Genomic DNA, 19,628 nt, shown 5'->3' with positions numbered 1-19,628 from the left:
TGATTTGCCTGAATGTGATTTTGACCTGAAACAATCAAGCTACTTTTCCCACAGTCATTGTGCCTATTGCACCTGAGTGTCACACCAGTCTTGTACTGGGACATCTTTATATCCTGTTAATGATATTAAAACAGGCTCTGAGCATTCAGATGGCTTCTATGGGGCACATGCTGGTAAGTGGGAACAATCCCAAACCCAACTCCCAGCTCCTCTACCACCTTTACCTTATCTAAGACAAAGAAGAAGGGATTTCAGTCCCTGACAGGGTGTTCTCCACAGGGACAGTGTTCTCTGAGGCAGATGTTGCTTCTGGGGATGGGATACTGTCCCAGGAACAGCTGAAGTGTAATGAAGCAGGGTGAGGGGGCATTTACAAGGTATAGTATAAATATCATATTAGTATTCAAGGCCTACATGGCAGCTATTATATTAATTTTACAAGATGTAGTAGGATATTATATTAGAATAAAAGGGCACAAGGCAGTTGTTATTTATGTTTCAAGGCCACATTATTAATATTATATTAATATTAAATACACAGAACACCTATTATATTAGATTTAGTTGCTATAGTATGGGTATTACAGTAGTATTAAAGACCACCATGCAAGTATTATACTGGTTTTGGATGCTATAGTATTAACATCATCTTAGTATTTAATGTCACAGGGCTGCTATTATATTAGTGTTATATACTATGGCATGATATTAATGTTAAAGGCCACAGAGAAGCTATTATTTAAATTTTAAATACTATAGTATGGATATCACATTAGTATTCATTGCCACAGGGCAGCTATTATATTAGTTTCAGATGGAGTGCTATGGATATAATATTAGTGTTAGAGGCCACAAGTCAGCTTTTATATTAGTTTTAGATGGCATGTTTAAATATTGTAATACTATTGGAGGCCAAGGGCATATATTACATTAGTTTTAAGATGTAATAATATGGCATCACTTCTTCCCCAGCTCATGGCCTGGTTGGTGGGGTCCCACAAGGCTCAACATGCATATCAAGAAGTGTTATTTCTGTTCAGGGTCCACCTACCCTGTCCATGGCATCGTGTTCACCTTCAATTATTGCAAGGTATTCAGATTCTGTAAATCCAATGTACTAAGAACTTTAAAATAAAGCATAATCCTCACAAGGCCAGGTGGACTAAAGCATTCAGGAAAGCAGCTGGTCAAGAGCTTACAGTGGATAATTCATTTGAATTTGAAAAATGTAGAAATGAACCTGTCAAATGCCAGCAAGAACTACAGAATAAAACTATTAATGCAATGAAGAGAGTTGAAGAGATCAAATAGAAATGCCAAGCTAAATTTATAATGAACATATTGAAAAAAAATAGAGCTACAGAAAGTTCAGGACATTAAAGAAGTCAAGCAAAACTTCCATCCTATCTGAGCCCCTCTTGCAGGCAAAGGAAAGAAGTTGAAAAAAAAAATGGTACAGCAGTTACAATAGGATGTGGACATGTGGACATGTTTCTTATAAATCTTGCTCTCTGTAACCATTTCTATATGTACATTTGAAAATCTCCATTGGAAACTTAGAGTTTAATTCTAAAGTATTGATTTTTATATAAAGTCATTGAAGTGAAAGATGATTACAAATAATTTTCTTCTACATTGCTATCTGCAAAGCATCAGATTATGGTTGTTACATTGCACCTCACTGTAATATCTTCACTGATAGATGTGCTTATATAAATCAGGAAAATTGTGTTTATAAATGCACAAGTGGATTGTGGGCAGAATAATGGCACTAGGCATCATTTATGTAATAACTAATTACAAATATTTATGGCCAGTGATATATAAAATAATTGTTTTTGCAATTAAAAAAAGATGCAGGGGCTGGGGTTGTAACTCAGTTGTATAGTGCTTGCCTATCATGTGTGAGGCATTAGGTTTGATTCTCAGCACTGCATATAAATAGATAAAGTAAAGGTCCACTGACAACCAAAAAAAATTTTTTTAAAGATACATAATATAAATATTACATTAGGTTAAAGGCAACAGGGAATATTCTTATTTTTTTTTATTTGCTAATGTATGGACATTACATTAATATTAAAGATGATTAAAGACCCTAGAAAGCCTCTTCTTTATTAGTTAAGGTACTATATTATGAATATTACATTAGCATTCAAGGCCACATTGCAGTTTTTATATTAGTTTGAGATGCTGTAGTATGAATATCATTTTACTATAAAAAGCTACAGGGAGTTGTCATATTAATTTTGGACAATATAACTTGGATATTATATTAATGTTGAATGCAACAGGGCAGCTATTATGTTATTTTAGGTGCCATAGCATGGATATTACAGAAATATTAAAGGCCACAGAGAAGTTACTATGTTTATTTTAGATGCTCTTATATGGCTATTAAATTAATATCAAAGGTCACAAGGCAACTAAAGTACTAATTTTAGATGCTATGTTATGAATATTTTGTTACATTAGAGGCCATAGGATAAGTATTACATCAGTTTTAGATGTTATATTTTGGACATTATATTAGTAATAAAAGTGATAGGGCATTACAGTGCTATAATTTACAATTCTATAATTTGTGTACTGTAGTATAATATTATATTGATAGCCAAGTGGCAGTTATTTATTAGTTTTACATGCCATAAGATAGATATCCTATTAATATAAAGCCACATGGCAGCTATTATATTACTATTAGGTGGTACAATGTGAATATCACAATAGTACTAAAGGTCATAGAATGAATATATATATATATATATATATATATATATATATATATATATATATATATCATAGCATTTAATATTAAAATACAGTTTTAGTTTATTAAAATATTAATTTTAGATGTTGTCTATGGATGTCACAATAACATTAAGGTCCACTGGCTGGCTATTCTATTTTATTTGAATGCTATATTATAAATATCATATTAGTTTTAATTGTCCCAGGGCAAGTATTATATTAGTTTCAGATGCTATAGTTTTGAGATCTCATTAGTATTAAAGGCACCTATTTATTTAAGATGTCCCATGCTATGGGGCTAGAATTGTGGCTCAGTGGTAGAACGCTTGCCTAGCATGTGTGAGGCCCTGGGTTCAATCCTCAGCACCACATAAAAATAAATAAATAAAATAAAGGTATTGTGTACAACTGCAACTAAAAAATAAATTAAAAAATATATCATCTATGGATATTATAATAGTTTTAAAGGCCAAAGTTCAGCTACTGTATTAGTTTTAGATGCTATATGTGGATATCATGTTAGCATGAAAAGTGAAATTAAAGCAAATACATTGGTTCTGGAGGCTACACTAAGGATATTATATTAATGTTAGAGCCTTCAGGATAGATATTGTTAATATAATACACAGGGAGATGAGAAAGGAGGTGGTAGAGGAATATACAGGAAATTAGAACAATTGGTGAAGGAAAACATGGGAGTTGAGAGGCCTGTTTTATACGCCACAGTAGGGATATTGTTTTAATAATAACAGGCAGTTATATTAATTTTTGTTACTATAATATCTACATCATATTAATATTAAAGGCCACAGGACAGTTATTACATTAGTATTAGATGCTATATTAAAGATGTTACATCAGTATAAAAGACACAGGACATTAATATATCAGTTTTCTTTTTGCTACTGTATGGATAGCATGTTAGTATTAAATGTCATAGGGCAGCTATTATATTTGTTTTAGATGCTATAGTATGGATATTATATTAAAATTAAAATCCTCAAAGCAATATCATATTAGTTGTAGATTGTACAGTATGGATATTATAGTAGTGTTTAAGGCTACAGGGCACAAACTGTATTAGTTTTAGAATCTATAATATATGGAATATATTAATTATAGTCACCAGAGTGCAGCTATTATATTTTTTTTTTAGTTTTAGAAGCTACAGTATTGATATGAATTTTAAAGGCCACAAGGCAACTATTATATCAGTTTCAGAGGCTCTAGCATGGATATCACATTAATATTTAAGGTCATAGGGCACCTATTACATTAGTTTTAGATGCAGAAGTGTTACTAGTAAAGGCACAGGGCTGCTATTGTATTAATTTTAGATGATATAGATGACTATTATATTAGAAATGAAGTCCACAGTCAGCTGTCTCAGATGCAATAATATGGATATTATAGTAATGTTCAAGGACACAGGATAGCTATTACATGAGTATCAGAAATACACTATGGATATTATGTTACTGTTTAAGACCACAGGGAAGTTATTAGTTTTAAGATACAAAACTATAGATTTTGAGTATTAACACCACAGAACATCTATTATATTATTATTAGATAGTACAATATGGAATCATATTAGTATTAAAGGCCAGAAGTATTAGTTTTACACATTATAATATAGATATTATGTTTGGGTTAAAGGGAAGCTTTATACTAGTGTTAGACACTATAGTATAGTTATTATTAAATTAACACTGAAGGTCATAGGGTAGTTAATGAATTAATGTAAAATGGCATGTATATTACATCAGTAATGAAGGCCAAACAAAGTTCAGCTATTATTTTAGTTTTAGAAGCTGTAGTATGAAATCATAGTAATATTAAATGCCATAGGGCAGCTATTGTATTAGTATTAGATGTTATACTAATAATGTTATATTAATATTAAAAGCCACAGGGAATTAATATATCAGTTTTCAATGCTATCAATATGGATGTCATGTTAGTTAAACATCACAGATCAGCTTTTATATTAGTGTTAGGTGCAATAATATGGTATTGTATTAAAATTAAAGGCCATACAGCATCTATTACATTAGTTTTAGAAAAAAATATATATATATATATATTTGTACCAGGGATTGAATTGAATCCAGGGGTACCTAACCACTGAGCAACATCCCCAGCTCTTTTGTATATTTTATTTAGAAATGAGGTCTTGCTGAGTTGCTAAGTGCCTCACTAAGTTGCTCTGGCTGGCTTGAACTCATGATTCTCCTTCCTCAGCCTCCTGAGTTGCTGGGATTAGAGGCATACACCACTGCACTTGGCTAGAATCTATATTACTGATATTATATCAATTATAAATGCCACAGGGCAACCATTATAATAGTGTTGGATGCCATAATACAAATAACATGTCAATATTAAAGGGCACAGGGCATACATTCTATTAGTTTTAGATTAGTTTTATTATTAAAGGCCATAGGATAAATATTATATCAGTTCGAGATGTTATATTTTGGCTATTATATTAATATAAATGGCTACAGGGCAGCTATTCTTTTAGATGCTATAGAATGGATATTATATTAGTAATAAAGGATACAGGGAAGCTATTACACTAGTCTTAGAGTACACAGTAGGGATGTCATATTAATATTAAGACCACAGAGCAACATTATATTAGTTTTAAATATGTACTATGGATATCATCATATTAGTATTAAATACCTCAGTGCAGCTCTGATACCAATTTTCAATTCTATAGTCTAGAAATCATATTAATATTAAAGATCACATCTATTATCACATTTCCATGCTCTAACATAAATATCATATCAGTAATAAAGACTACAGGGACTACTCTTATATTTTAGAGGTCACAGTATGAATATTTTAAACTATTATATTAGGATTTGAGGCCAGAGTATGGATATTATATAAATATCAAAGGCCACAGGGGACATATGTTATTAATTTTAGGTGCCATAATATGTATATCAGATTAGAATTAAAAGCCAAAAGGCAGCTAGTATATCAGTTTAAGATGTGTTGGTATGATTTTACATTAATAAGAAAGGTCACAAGGCAATTATTAAATTACTTTTAGATGCTATAGTATGAATATTATAATAATATTAAAGGCCACAGGGTAGCTATTATATTAATTTTAGATCACATAGCATAAATATCTTATTAGTATAGAGACCACAAGCCAAATATTATTTTAGTTTTAGATGCTATAATTTGGATATCATATTAGAATTAAACAGCCGCAGGGCCATTGTTATTTCAGATTTGAAGGCCACAACATTGATATTATATTAATATTTAAGGCTGCAGAGCAATTGCTATATTAAGTGTATATGGTACAGTACAGATATCCTATTAGTGTTACAGGCCAGCAACACAGCTTCCCAGCTGCCAAGCCATGCAGCTGGCACACTGGTCTCTGTTGAGAAGCAGCAGCCAAGCAGCAGAGCAAAGCAGAGAAACAACAACCTGGGCAGGCTGGAACACAGGTGCCAAGCATGGGCCACAGCCTCAAAGAGTCTGCCAAGCTGGCATTGGGGGTCTGAGGTGGGGTGGATCACTGCCACAAGCAGGCCATGGTGCACTGACCTGCCATCCCAAGATGACACTGACCTGTCATTCCAGAGGAGCAGGGAGATAAAGGAAGTAGGACAAACCTGAATGAAATTCAGCGCTAACAAATAGTGTTAGTGCATTTCCAAACCCTAATTAGCATAATGGTTGGTCCAACAGCATTGGTACTTTTTTCAAATGCTGATTAGCATAAGTTTGGACCAATAGTAAGGACCCAAGTGCTGTATAAACCTAGACTGGCACAATCAGATGGCAACCCTTTTCAGGGCTCCTCTTGCGCTCCTCATACTGTGGGGAGTCCTGTTTCTATGCTCATGTGAACAAATCCTATTCTCACACTCATACATCCTGATCTGTGGATTTTATTCTTCAAATTCACAAGACAAAAACTCAGAAAGAAGAAGAAACTAACAGTGAGCTGCTGGGGTCTGCTGTGTCACTGGAGGGTATGGCTCACCATTAGAGCTGCAACACTTCTCAGCTGCAGAGGGCTGGAGCTTGTGCAGACCCCTCTGCCAGTAGAAGGAAGAAACTCTATTTTAACAGGGCAGTAATTATATCAGTTTTAAGTGAAATCATGTGGATACTATATTAAATGCTGCAGTGCAGCTATTATATTCATTTTAGATGCTATATTATGGATATCGTATTAACAATAAATGCCACATAACCACTATTATATGAGTTTAACAGATTATAGTATTAATATTACATCGATGTTAAGTGCCACAGAGCAGCTATAACATTAGCTTTAGAGCTGTAGTATGGATATCATATTAGTGTTTAAGGCCTCAAAGGATCTATTATATTAGAATTGATGCTAAAAATGGATCTCATTCTAGTAATAAAGGCCATAGGACACATATTACATTACTTTAAAATGCTTTAATATGTATATTACATTAAAGAATTCAGGACACATTTTATATTAGTTTTAGATGTTATAGGATGCATATTACACTACATTAAAGGGCACAGGGCATGTATTATATGTTTTTTATTATTTTTTAGTTTTTAGTTTTAGGTGGACACAATATCTTTATTTTATTTTTATGTGGTGCTGAGAATTGAACCCAGTGTCTCATGCATGTTAGGAGAGCACGCTACCACTTGGGCCACATCCCCAGCCCGTATTTTATGTTTAAGGTGATATAACTAGTATTAAATGCCACAGTGCAATTATCATATTTACTTGAGATGCTATAGTATGGATATCATTTTACTACAAAAGGCCACAAGTTTTGAATGATATAGCATGGATATTAATATTTACAGCTACAAGGCCACTATTATATTAATATTAGATACTATCATATGGATATCGTGATAGTATTAAAGACTCATGCAGCATTATATTAGGTTTAGATGCCATAATACAAATATTACATAAATATAAATGGCTGTAGCACAACTATTATATTTAGATATGAGTATCAAAGGTCACAGAACAACTATCATGTCAGTTTTATAGGCTATACTACATATATTAGTAGTAAAAGCCACAGGGCAGATGCTGTACTTTGTATATTTTATTAGTAAAGAAGGCACAGGACAGCTATTGTGTTAGGTTTTGATGCTGAAGTACTGGTATTACATTAATATTAAAGACCAAGGGGAAGTTATTTTGTTATATTTAGATGGTATAGTAAGGATATCATGTTAGTATTAAAGGCCACAGGGCAGCCATTATATTAATTTTAGATGATAAATATGGATATTACATTAACATTTAAAGGCCATAGGGCAGCTAATATATTACTTTTAGATTCTATAACATGAAATATTATATTAATATTAAAGGCCATAGGACAGCTAATATTCTAGTCTCAGATGCTACAATAAGGACAGTCCATCCATTACAGGTAAAAGTGCCCCTATTATTTACTTCTATATGCTCTTGTAGAATATCACAGTAATATTAAAGTCCAGAGCAGAAGTATTATGTTAGCTTTAGAGATCATATTGTGGATATCATATCAGTATTAATTGACACAGGGCAAGTATTATATTAGTTTCAGATGCTATAGTATTGATCTCATTAGTATTAAAGGCTACAGTATGCTTATTTATTAATTTTTATTCTAGTATTAGAGATTGGGCATGGGATGCTTAACCACTAAGCCACAATCCCAGCCCTTTTCAAAAATTATTTTTAATATGTATTTTTTTAGTTGTGGGTGGATATAATACCTCTATTTTACTTTTAAGTGGTGCTGAGGATCAAACCCAGTTCCTCACACGTGCCAGGTGAGCATGCTACCACTGAGCCCCAGCCCCAGCCCTTTATTTTTATTTTGAGTCAGGGTCTTGCTAAGTTGCTTAGGGATTTGCTAAGTTGTTGAGGCTGGCTTTGAATTTGTGATGCTTCTGCCTTAGCCTCCCATGTCACTGAGATGACAGGTGTGTGTCTCTGCACCCAGCTATTTATTTAATTTGAGATGTCATGCTATGAATATTATAATATTTTAAAGGCATCAGGAAAGCTATTGTATTAGTTTTAGATACTATATTATAGACATCGTATTAGCATGAAAGGCAACATTTAAGCTATTACTAGTTTCAGAGGCCACAGTACATTACATTAATGTTAAAGGCCACAGGATATGTATTACTTTTCCAGGCTACACTATTGATATTATTACTAATAAAGGAAACAGGAAAGTTATTGTATTAATTTTTGTTGCTACAATATCTATATAATATTAACATTTAAGGACACAAGGTAGTAGTATATCTGCATTAGATATTGTATTAATGATGTTATATTAACAGTAAAAGATGAAGGGCACTGATATATTGATTTTTCAATGCTATTGTACAGATATCATGTTAATATTAAAGGTCAGCTATTATATTACTTTTAGATGCTATAGTATGGATATTGTATTAAAATTAAATATCAAAGAGTACCTATAATATTAGTTTTAAAATCTATAATGTTGATATTATATTAATCATAAATGTCACAGAGCAGCTATAATATTAGTATAGGATGCTATAGCATAAATATTTTATTAAAATTAAATGTCACAGGAAAGCTATTATATTGGTTTTAAATCTATAATAATGATATTAATTATAAATGTCACAGTACAATTATTATATTAGCTTTGAATACTATAGTATGGCTATCATATTCATATCAAAGGTCAAAGTGCAGCCAAACACAAAATTAGTCAGGCAGTCAGTAAAGATAGGTAGATTGAGTCAGATCAGATCAAAGAGGCCAATTATAGTTAGTCCCAGATGTTGGAGAGGGATTAAAATGCTAATGCCTTCAGAGCCCTTCCTCCACCCTTATCAAGATAATCTGCCCCTGCTCCAACTTGTTGCTAAGGTAACCTGCCCAGGAATTGTCCTTCCCTAGAGGGAGTTGTAAAAGTTGCTAGTTAATTCACCCTGGGCCCCCTTCCTGCCCAAATGCTCCACTTTGGCCCCTCCACCCCATCTGCTTCTCACCTTTTGGCCATCCCACTGAGCATCTCCTGGGCCTAGTCATGTATGCAAGAAGGAAAGAGATAAAGGGAAGACAGCAAAAGAACAAAAGAAGCCTAAGACATATAAAAAGGCTCTTTGTGATAGAGAGGTGGGAGGGAAAAGGAGGGAGAAGGGGAATTGCATGAAGATGGAAGGAGACCCTCATCATTACAGGTGAGGAAAAAGAAAAAAAAAATAAGTGTGTCACATTAGATTGGGTAGAGAGAAGTGATGGAAGGGGAGGGGGGAAGAAAGGGTAGCAGAATAAAATAGACATTATTATTGCTGTATGTATATATTTGACTGCATGACCAATGGGATTCTGCAACCTGTACACTCAGAAAAATGAGAAATTATACCCCATCTGATTCAAATGTATGATATGTCAAGATCATAGTATTGTCATGTGTAACTAATTAAAACAAATTAAAAAAAAAGAAAAAAAAGGCTCTTGGGATTCCAGGATACCAGCTATGGCCCCTTTCTCCCTCCAAGGAGAAGTCTGTTACCCCTTTTTAAATAAATCCTGTTTTATATGCTTGCTTTGGTGTGCTTCTCTAATGTTATATGTCAACATGTTAAGAAGCAGAACTCGTTACTGGTATTACAGCCATTTGATCAAATTTAGATGTTCTAATATAGATACCATATTAGTATTAAAGGCCAAAGGTAAAAATTATACCACTTTTAGTTGCTTGAGTATGAATACCACATTAGTATTAAAGTCAACAGGGCAGTTAATATATTAATTTTAGATAAGATTATAGGAATATCATATTAGTAATTAGCCATAAAGCAGGTATTATATTAGTTTAAAGTGCAATAGTATGGATATAATGTTCATATTAAATGCCACAGGGCATCTATTTATCTGTTTTAGATGCTATAATATGGACAATAAATAAATGTGAAAATTGACCAGGAAATTATTATATTGGTCATAGAAATATATACAGGTCATAGAAAGAATGGTATATTAATATTAAAAGTCACACTACATCTATTGCATTGGTTTTAGAGGCTATAATATACATATCATATTAGTATTAAACACTACAGGGCAGCTATTATATTAGTTTTAGATGCTATAGTATGTATATCACATTAGTATTCAGGGCCACAGTACAGCTATTACATTAATTTTAGATATGATAGTTTAGATATCTTATCAGTGTTAAGGGCCACAGAACAGCTATTATGCCAGTTTTAAAAGGATTTAGTATAGATATTACACTTACATTATAGATCATAATGCAGCTATTATATTAGTTTATAATGCCAAAACACAAATATAATATTAATATCAAAGTCCATAGAATAGTTTTTAAATTAGTTTCAAATGCTATACTATGGATATTATATTAAAACTAAAGGCCAAAGGGCAGATAAAATACTAGTATATGATTCTGTGGTATACATGTTATAACATCTATTAGTATTAAGGACCAAAGTTTACCCATTATATTAGTTTAAGATGTTATTTTATTAATATTACATTAACTCAAAGGCCAGATGTCAGCTATCATATTAGTTTTTATGCTATTCTATGGACATAATATAAATATGAGAGGCCACATGTCAGCTATTACATTAGCTTGAGATAGCAAAGTATGAATATTACATCGATGTTACAGGCCAAAGGGCAGTTATTTTATCAGTTTTAGGTACTAATATGTGAATAGTACACTAGTGTTAAAGGCTACAGGATATATATCATATTAGCTTAGGATGCTATAATATGAATATTAATTAATATAAAAGGTCACAAGGCAGCTATTATAGTTATTTTAGATGCTATATTATGAATATTATAGTACTATAAAGACCACAACTTGGATATTTTATTAGTATTAGATGTGAGATATATATATATATATATATATTAGCTTTAGATAAAATAGTATGGATATTATATTAGTGCTGAAAGCCATAGGGAAGCTATTACTTTAGGATGCTAGAGCATGAATATTTCCATAGTATTAAAGGACATATACCAGATATTATATTAGTTATAGATGTTATAGTGTGGACATCATTTGGTTTTAGAGACCACAAGGCAGCAGTTATGATAATGTTAGTGTCTATAGCTTCTATATGATATCAGTTTTTAAGGCCAGAGGGCAGATATTTTATCAATTTTAGGTATTACATTAATGTAAAAGGCCACAAGGCAACTATTGTTTTAGTTTGAGATTCTATAGGATGGATATTATGTTAGTAACAAAAGACATAGGGAAGCTAACTAATGAGTTTTAGAGGACTCGGTAGGGACATCATATTAATATTAAAGGCCACAGAGCAACTATTACATCAGTTTTAGATGCTAAAATATGGATCTCACATTAGTATTAAAGACCTCAGGATAGCTATATCATTTTTGATGCTATAATGTGAAAAATCATGTTAATATTAAAAGATACACCATAGCTATTATATCAATTTTAGATGCTGCTATGGATATTATATGAATATAAAAGGCTACAATGCAGCTGTCCTTTTAGTTTTAGATGCTACAGGGTTGATATTATATTAGTTACAAAAGACATAGGAAAGCTATTAAGCAAGTTTTAGAGGACTCAGTAAGGGATATCCTATTGATATTAAATGCCACAGGGCAGCCATTATAATAGTTTTAGATACTGTAGTATGGACTTACATTAATATAATAATCAAGGCCACAGGACAGATATTATATGATTTTAAGATGGCATAGTATAGGGCTGGGGTTGTGGCTCAGAGGTAGAACAATTGCCTATCATGCATGAGGCACTGGGTTTTATCCTCAACACCATGTAAAAATAAAATAAAAAAATTATGTCCAACTATAACTAAATTTTTTTTTAAAAAAGATGGCATAGTATAAATGCTATTTTAATATTAAAGGACAAAGGGAAGCTATTATATTAGTATCAAATGCTATAATATGATTATCACATTAGTATTTAAGATCAAAGATGTATTACATTAGTTTAAGATGCTTTAGAGTGGATATTATGTTAGATTAAAGACCATGGGTTACATTTTATGTTGGTTTTAGATTCTAGCATGAATATTGTATTAATGTTAAAAGTCCAGAATATCTATTACATCAATTTAAGATGCAATAATATGAATACTACATTATTACTAATTACCAGAGGGCAGCTATTATATTAGCTTCAGATGCTAGAGTATGGATATCATTTTACTAAAAAAGCCTACAGGGCAATTATTACATTTTGGATGATATAGCATGGATATTTTACTACTAGTAACAGCTACAAAGCAACTATTATATTAATATTAGATGCTGCCTTATGAATTTCATAATAGTATTAAATACTCAGGGCAGCTATTATATGAGTTTTAGATGCTATAGTACAAATATTATATCATATTAAAGGCCAAAGCACAACTTTTATATTTATTTCAAATAGTGTATTATGAATATTAGTATCAAAGTCTACATGGTAACTATCATATTAGTTTTAGATGCTATACTTTGTATATTATCTTAGTGGTAAAGTCCAGTAAAGGCAGACATTATGTTAGTTTTATTTACTGCACTATGCATACCATTAGTATTGAAGGCCACAGAGAAGATATTGCATCACTTTCAGATGCTATTATATGGATATAAGTATTAAAGTCCATAAGAAAGCCATTATATTAGTTTTTGGCTCTATATTATGAATATTATATTGATATGAAGGCCAAAGGATAGTTGTTATTTTACATGCTATCATGTAAATATTATTTTAGTATTAAAGGACACAGAGCAGCTATTATATATTCAAAACTAAGAGTACAATATGTTTATTATATTAATATTAAAGAACCCAGACAGCTATTATATTAGGTTTAGATGCTATACTATGGATAGCATATTATATTAAAGGCCATAAGATATCTAGTATACTAGTGTCAGATCATAAGTGATTATTACTAAGGGCACAGGACATGTATTAATATAACATCAATATTATATTAATTATTATGATATTAATATTTAAGGTCACAAGGCACCTATTATATTAGTTAGAGATGGTGCCATATAATTATTACATTGATATTAAGAAATGCAGGACATCTATTATTAGCTTGAGAAGTGATAGAATAGATATACTATTATAAAAAACTATAGGCAGCTAATATATTAGTACAGAATTCTATAGTGTAGATAGTACATCAATATTAAAGGTCACAGGGCAGCTATTTTATCAGTTTTAGAGTCTATAATATGGATATCATAGTAGTGATATATATGGATATTACTTTAATGTTAAAGGACCAGGGAATATATATTAGATTATTATTATTAAGTTAGATTACATAAGACAGTATATATTCATTGTTAAAGGCCACAGGAGAGCTATTCTGTAAGACTGAGAGGCTATAGTATGAATATCATATGACTGTAAAAGACTACAAGGCGCTATTACGTTAGTATTAGATGTTATAGTTTGGATATCATATAAATATACAGGTCAAATGGCAACTATTATATAAATTTTAAATTCTATATTATTGATACTATAGTATTTTTTAAAACCACATGGCAGTTATTATATTTTAGATATTATATGTTGGATATCACTAGTATGAAAGATTACAAGAAAGTTAATATATTAGTATATGATGCTGTAGCATGGATATCACATCAACATTAAAGGCTGCATGGCAGCTATTATATTTATTTAAGTGCTGTATTAGTGATAGTTTATTAATATTAAAGTTCACAAATCAGCCATTATATTACAATCAGATGCTACAGTATAGTTATCACATTAATAATAATGTCACATGGTAGGTAATATATTTGTTTAATATGCTATAGTATTGATATTACATTGATAATGAAGGCAATAGTGCAGCTATTACATTAGCTTTACACGCAATAGTATGCATATGATATTAGCACTAAAAGCCACAGGGCAGTTATTATACTAGTTTTAGAGGCTGTGCTATGGATATATTTAGAATATTATAGGCCAAAATACAGTTATTCTATTATCTTTAGAATGCATATTATAATAATACTAAAGGCCATAGAAGAGCTCTTCTGTTTTAGATGCTATGGTACAGATATTACATTGTTATTAAAGACCACAGGAGAGTCACTTTGTTATATTTATTTATTTATATAAAATATATATATATATATATATATATATATATATATATATATATATATGCCAAAGCACAGCTATTATATTTATTTCAAATAGTGTATTATGAATATTAGTATCAAAGTCTACATGGTAACTACATGTTTTAGATGCTATAGTATAGATATTACATTGTTATTAAAGACCACAGGAGAGTCATATATAAATGATAATATATATAAATATATATATTTATATGGATGTCTTTAGGTAAGGGGAATTAGTCATATTTTATTAATTTTATTACTTTTAGATGCTATAGTACAAATATCATTTTAGTATTCAATGTCACATGGCAGCTATTACAATAGTTTTAGACTGTATAATATGGAGATCATATTAGCATTAAAGGTCATAGGGCAGAACTTTTATTAGTTTTAGAAGCTATAATATGAACGATATAGTATGGGTATTATATTATTATTAAAGGCCACAGGGTAGCTATTATATTAGTGGTGGACTGTATAGAATAGAGATCATGTTAGTATTAAAGGCCATAGGACAGCACTTATATTAGTTTTAGAATCTACAATAGGATAATATATTAATTATAATCACCACGGGTGTTATGATTTGGATGTGAGGTGTCTCCCAAAGTTCATGTGTGAGACAATGCAAGAAGGTTCAGAGAAGAAATTATGGGGCTTTAAGAGCCTTAACTCAATCAGTAAATTAATCTCCTGATTGGATTAATTGAGTGGTGACTGGAGGCAAGTGGGGTGTGACTGGAGGAGAGGGGGCATTTGGGGTAAGCCTTTGACATATATATTTGTATCCAGCAAGTGGAGATCTATTGAGCTAGTGAGCTAGCTAGGTATCTCCTTTCTGATCATCATGAGAGCTGCTTCCCTCTACCACATTCTTTCACCATGATGTCCTGTTTCACCTTGAGCTCCAAGGAATGGAACCCGCAATAGATTGAGACCTCTGAAACCATGAGCCCTCAAATCACCTTCCTTCCTCTATAACTTTGCTGGTTGGGTCTTTTAGTCAGAGCAGTGAAGAATCTGAATAAAATAAATTAGTACCAAGAAGAGGAGTCACTGCTGTGACTAACCTCACCATATGGTTCAGAAGCTTTTGGAGCTCTTTTGAAATTGGTGCAAGAAATTTTGAGATGCTCAACAGTGCAAGCTGCAAATGGTTTAAACTGTTGTAAGCAGAACTTAGTGGCCAATTCTTGTGGGAGCTCAGAAGACCAGAATGCCAATGGGACCAAGAACAGTGAAGACAGGGCTTGAGAGGGCTCAGAGGAGGATACTATTGGTAAGTGGACTAGAGGCCATTAATGTTATGTTCTGGCTGAGAAGTTGTCTGCTTTTTGCTTATGTCCTGAGACTTTCTGTGAAGCTGATTTTAAAAGTGATACCCATCTTAACCTGGCAGAAGAAATGTCTAGGCAGCACAGAATTCAGGAAGTGGCATGGGTATTGTTGGTGGCTTTTAGCCAAGTTTATTTTGACATTCAGAAGCAGAAAGCAGAACAAATTTGAAAAACATGAACTTGAAAGATGGGAATAAAACTGGGACCAAGGAAGTTGCAGTTTTTAAAGACTTTACCATTACTAATGAAATGCTAAAAACTTTGCCCAGAGACAATAAAAAAAGATGGCTTGAGGGCATCTCAGGAGCTAGCAAGACCACACCCAACTCAGGCCCAAGGGAGTAAAAGTGAAAATTCTCTTGGAGACCAATGGGGAATCCTTCTTCTTCTTTTTTTTTTTTTAAAGAGAGAGAGAGAATTTTAATATTTATTTTTAGTTTTCGGCAGACACAACATCTTTGTTTGTATGTGGTGCTGAGGATCGAACACGGGCTGCAGGCCAGGCAAGCACACTACCGCTTGAGCCACATCCTCAGCCCTGGGGAATCCTTCTTGCACAAGGGGGCCTAGAAAGTTTTTTCAACATGCTTCCACCAGACACTCTGAGGCTGTTGCATCCAAGGTTCCTGAAGGCTTTACCACTTATTGCTTTGAATGGCAATAGACATTGTCACCAATCACGTGGTGCTGGTTCTGCAGGAATGCAGGATGCTGGAATTAGGGGGTCATAGAGATTTCCACCAAGATTTCAAAAAAAGGCCTGGGAGACCAGGCAAAGTGCATCAGGGTTGGAGTCCATGCAGGCAGCCCCTAAGAGGGCAAAGTGTGGAGGTGTGAGACCCCCCAAGATTAAGAAATGCCAGTAGTGTGGGACACCATCCTAAGAAAGCTGCAGGAATCAAGCAGAGACAAGCCAACAGAAAGCCACTTGGCTACAAACCACAAGGCCACAGGGGCAGATCTACACAAGCCCTTTGGAGAGAACATCATGATGCTATGAGCTCCAGATGCCAATCACAGAACTACAGAAATTGTTTTCCCAGCTGGATTTCAGTCTTTGTTCTTATCCCTTTTTCCTCTGCCCCTATTTTTCTGAATGGAAATGTTTGCTCTGTACCATTATATATTGGATACGTGTAAATTGCTTTTAATTTTATGGGAGCTCAAAATGCAATATTGCCTTAACTTTGGACTTGAACTTTGAGCAATATTGGAACTGTTGAAACTATGGGGACTCTTAGGAATGAATTAAGTATTCATGTATAAAACAACGCAAGAAGTTTCAGAGATTGGGTTGTAAGAGTCTTAACACAATCAGTAGATTAATCACCTGATGGGATTGATTGAGTGGTAACTGAAGGCCAGTGAGTTGTGGCTGGAGAACTTGGGGCATTGGAAACATGTCTTTGGGGATATATTTGTATCTGGCAAGTGGAGATCTCTTTCTCTGTCTCTGATTTCTGATCATCATGAGAGCTGCTTTCCTCCACCACACTCTTTGACCATGATGTCCTGCCTCATCCTGAAAGACAAGGAATGGATCCAGCTGTCTGTGGACTGAGAACTCTGAAACTGTGAGCCTCCAAATGAACCTTTCCTCTTCTACAATTGTGCTTTTGGTTACAGCAATGAAAAAAGCTGACTAAAACAAGAGGGCACTATTTTGTTAGTCTTGGATATGACATGTAGAAGTCATATTAGTATCAAAGGCCACAGGGCAGCCATTATATAAGTTTATATGTCACAGTTTGTATATTCTATCAATATTAAAAGCTACATGGCAGATATTATGTAAGTTTTAGAGGCCAAAAGTATGGATATTATGTTAATATTAAAGGCCACAGGCAGCTATTAGTTTTTTTATTCTATACTATGTATATCACATTAGTATTAAAAGCAGCCATTATATTAGTTTATAAGCCACAGTATGAATATTATATTAACATTAAAGCCATGTGGTAGCTATTATATTAGTTTTAGAGCAAAAGTATGGGTATTATGTTAATATTAAAGGTCTCAGGTCAATTGTTATATTAGTTTTAGAGATTAAAGAACGGCTTTCATATTGAAGTCCACAGTATAGCTATTATATTAATTTTCAATGCTATAGTGTGGATAAAATATTAGTACTAAAGGCCACAGGGAAGATATAAAATTAGTTTTAGATGCAATTTTATGGATATTCCTGTAACATAAAAAGTGACAGAGAAGGTATTGTATAAATTGTAGAAAGTATAGTATAGACATTATAATAATATTAAAGGCTAGAGGGCATTAAATCTATTAGTAACAGATTCTACACTATGGACATCAGATTAGTCTTTAGCACCACTGCATAGCTATTTTATTAGTTTTATGTGCTACATGTGGAAAATATGTTAGTATTAAGGCAATAAGACAACTATTATATTGGTATTACATGCTTCACTATGGATATCAAATTAATAATAAGGCCACAAATCAGCTACTACATTCATTTTAGATGCTATGTATGGATATTATATTAGAGTTAAAAGCCACAGTGCAGCTATGATATCAGGTTTTGATACTGTGCTATGGATATAGTAACAAGGCACAAGGCAGTATTACACTAGTTGTATATGCTCTAGTGTGGATATTATATTACTATTAAAGGCCATTGGACAAATATTATGTCAGATTTAGATGATACAGTATGCATATTAGTTTTTGATGCTATAATACCTATTTATGATACTAGTATCCTATTAGCTTTAAAAGCCACAGTACAGATATTATATTAATTTTAGATACTAAATAAAAATGTTACATGAATATTAATATATTAGTATCAGATGCTACACTATGAATAGTACAAATAAAAGAAAAAGTGCGGCTATCATTTAGTTTTAGATATTCTAGCAGGATATCAAAGTAATATTAAAGGACACAGGATTAACTATTATATTAGCTTTAGATACTATGTAATAAATATTATATTAGTATTACTTGCCACAGGTCAAGTATTATATTCATTTCAGATGCCATGGTATTAATATCAAATTCATGCCAAGGCCTCAGTGCAGCTATTGCATTAGTTGTAGATGCTATTTTATGGGCATCATATTAGCATGAAAGCAACATTGAGGCAATTACATTGGTTCTGGAGGCCACACTGTGGATATCATATTAATGTTAAAGGCCATAGAAAATGTATTTGGATATTATGTTAATAATAAAGGAAAGAGGTCAGTGATTTAATTAGTTTTAGTTGCTATAGTATCTACATCATATTAACATGAAAGTTCACAGGGCAGCTATAATGTCAGTATTAGACACTCTACTAAAGATGCTATATTAATGTTAAAAGCCACAGGGGACTAGTATATCAATTTTAATGCTAT

At 32.5% G+C, this 19,628-nt stretch overlaps 1 pseudogene across 1 annotated transcript; it reads left to right on the top strand.

Annotated features, from left to right (window-relative positions):
* The first annotated feature begins 1,009 nt into the window (after window positions 1–1,009).
* Window positions 1,010–1,471, top strand: LOC308648491 (putative ribosome biogenesis protein RLP24; annotated as a pseudogene). The gene has a single exon. The product of its transcript is annotated as a putative ribosome biogenesis protein RLP24 (transcript).
* Window positions 1,472–19,628: the final 18,157 nt, after the last annotated feature.

Source organism: Spermophilus citellus, assembly GCF_964194105.1.
Source record: "Spermophilus citellus genome assembly, chromosome: 4".
NCBI classification, from domain to species: Eukaryota; Metazoa; Chordata; class Mammalia; order Rodentia; family Sciuridae; genus Spermophilus; species Spermophilus citellus.
This window is presented reverse-complemented; position numbering and strand designations above follow the sequence as displayed.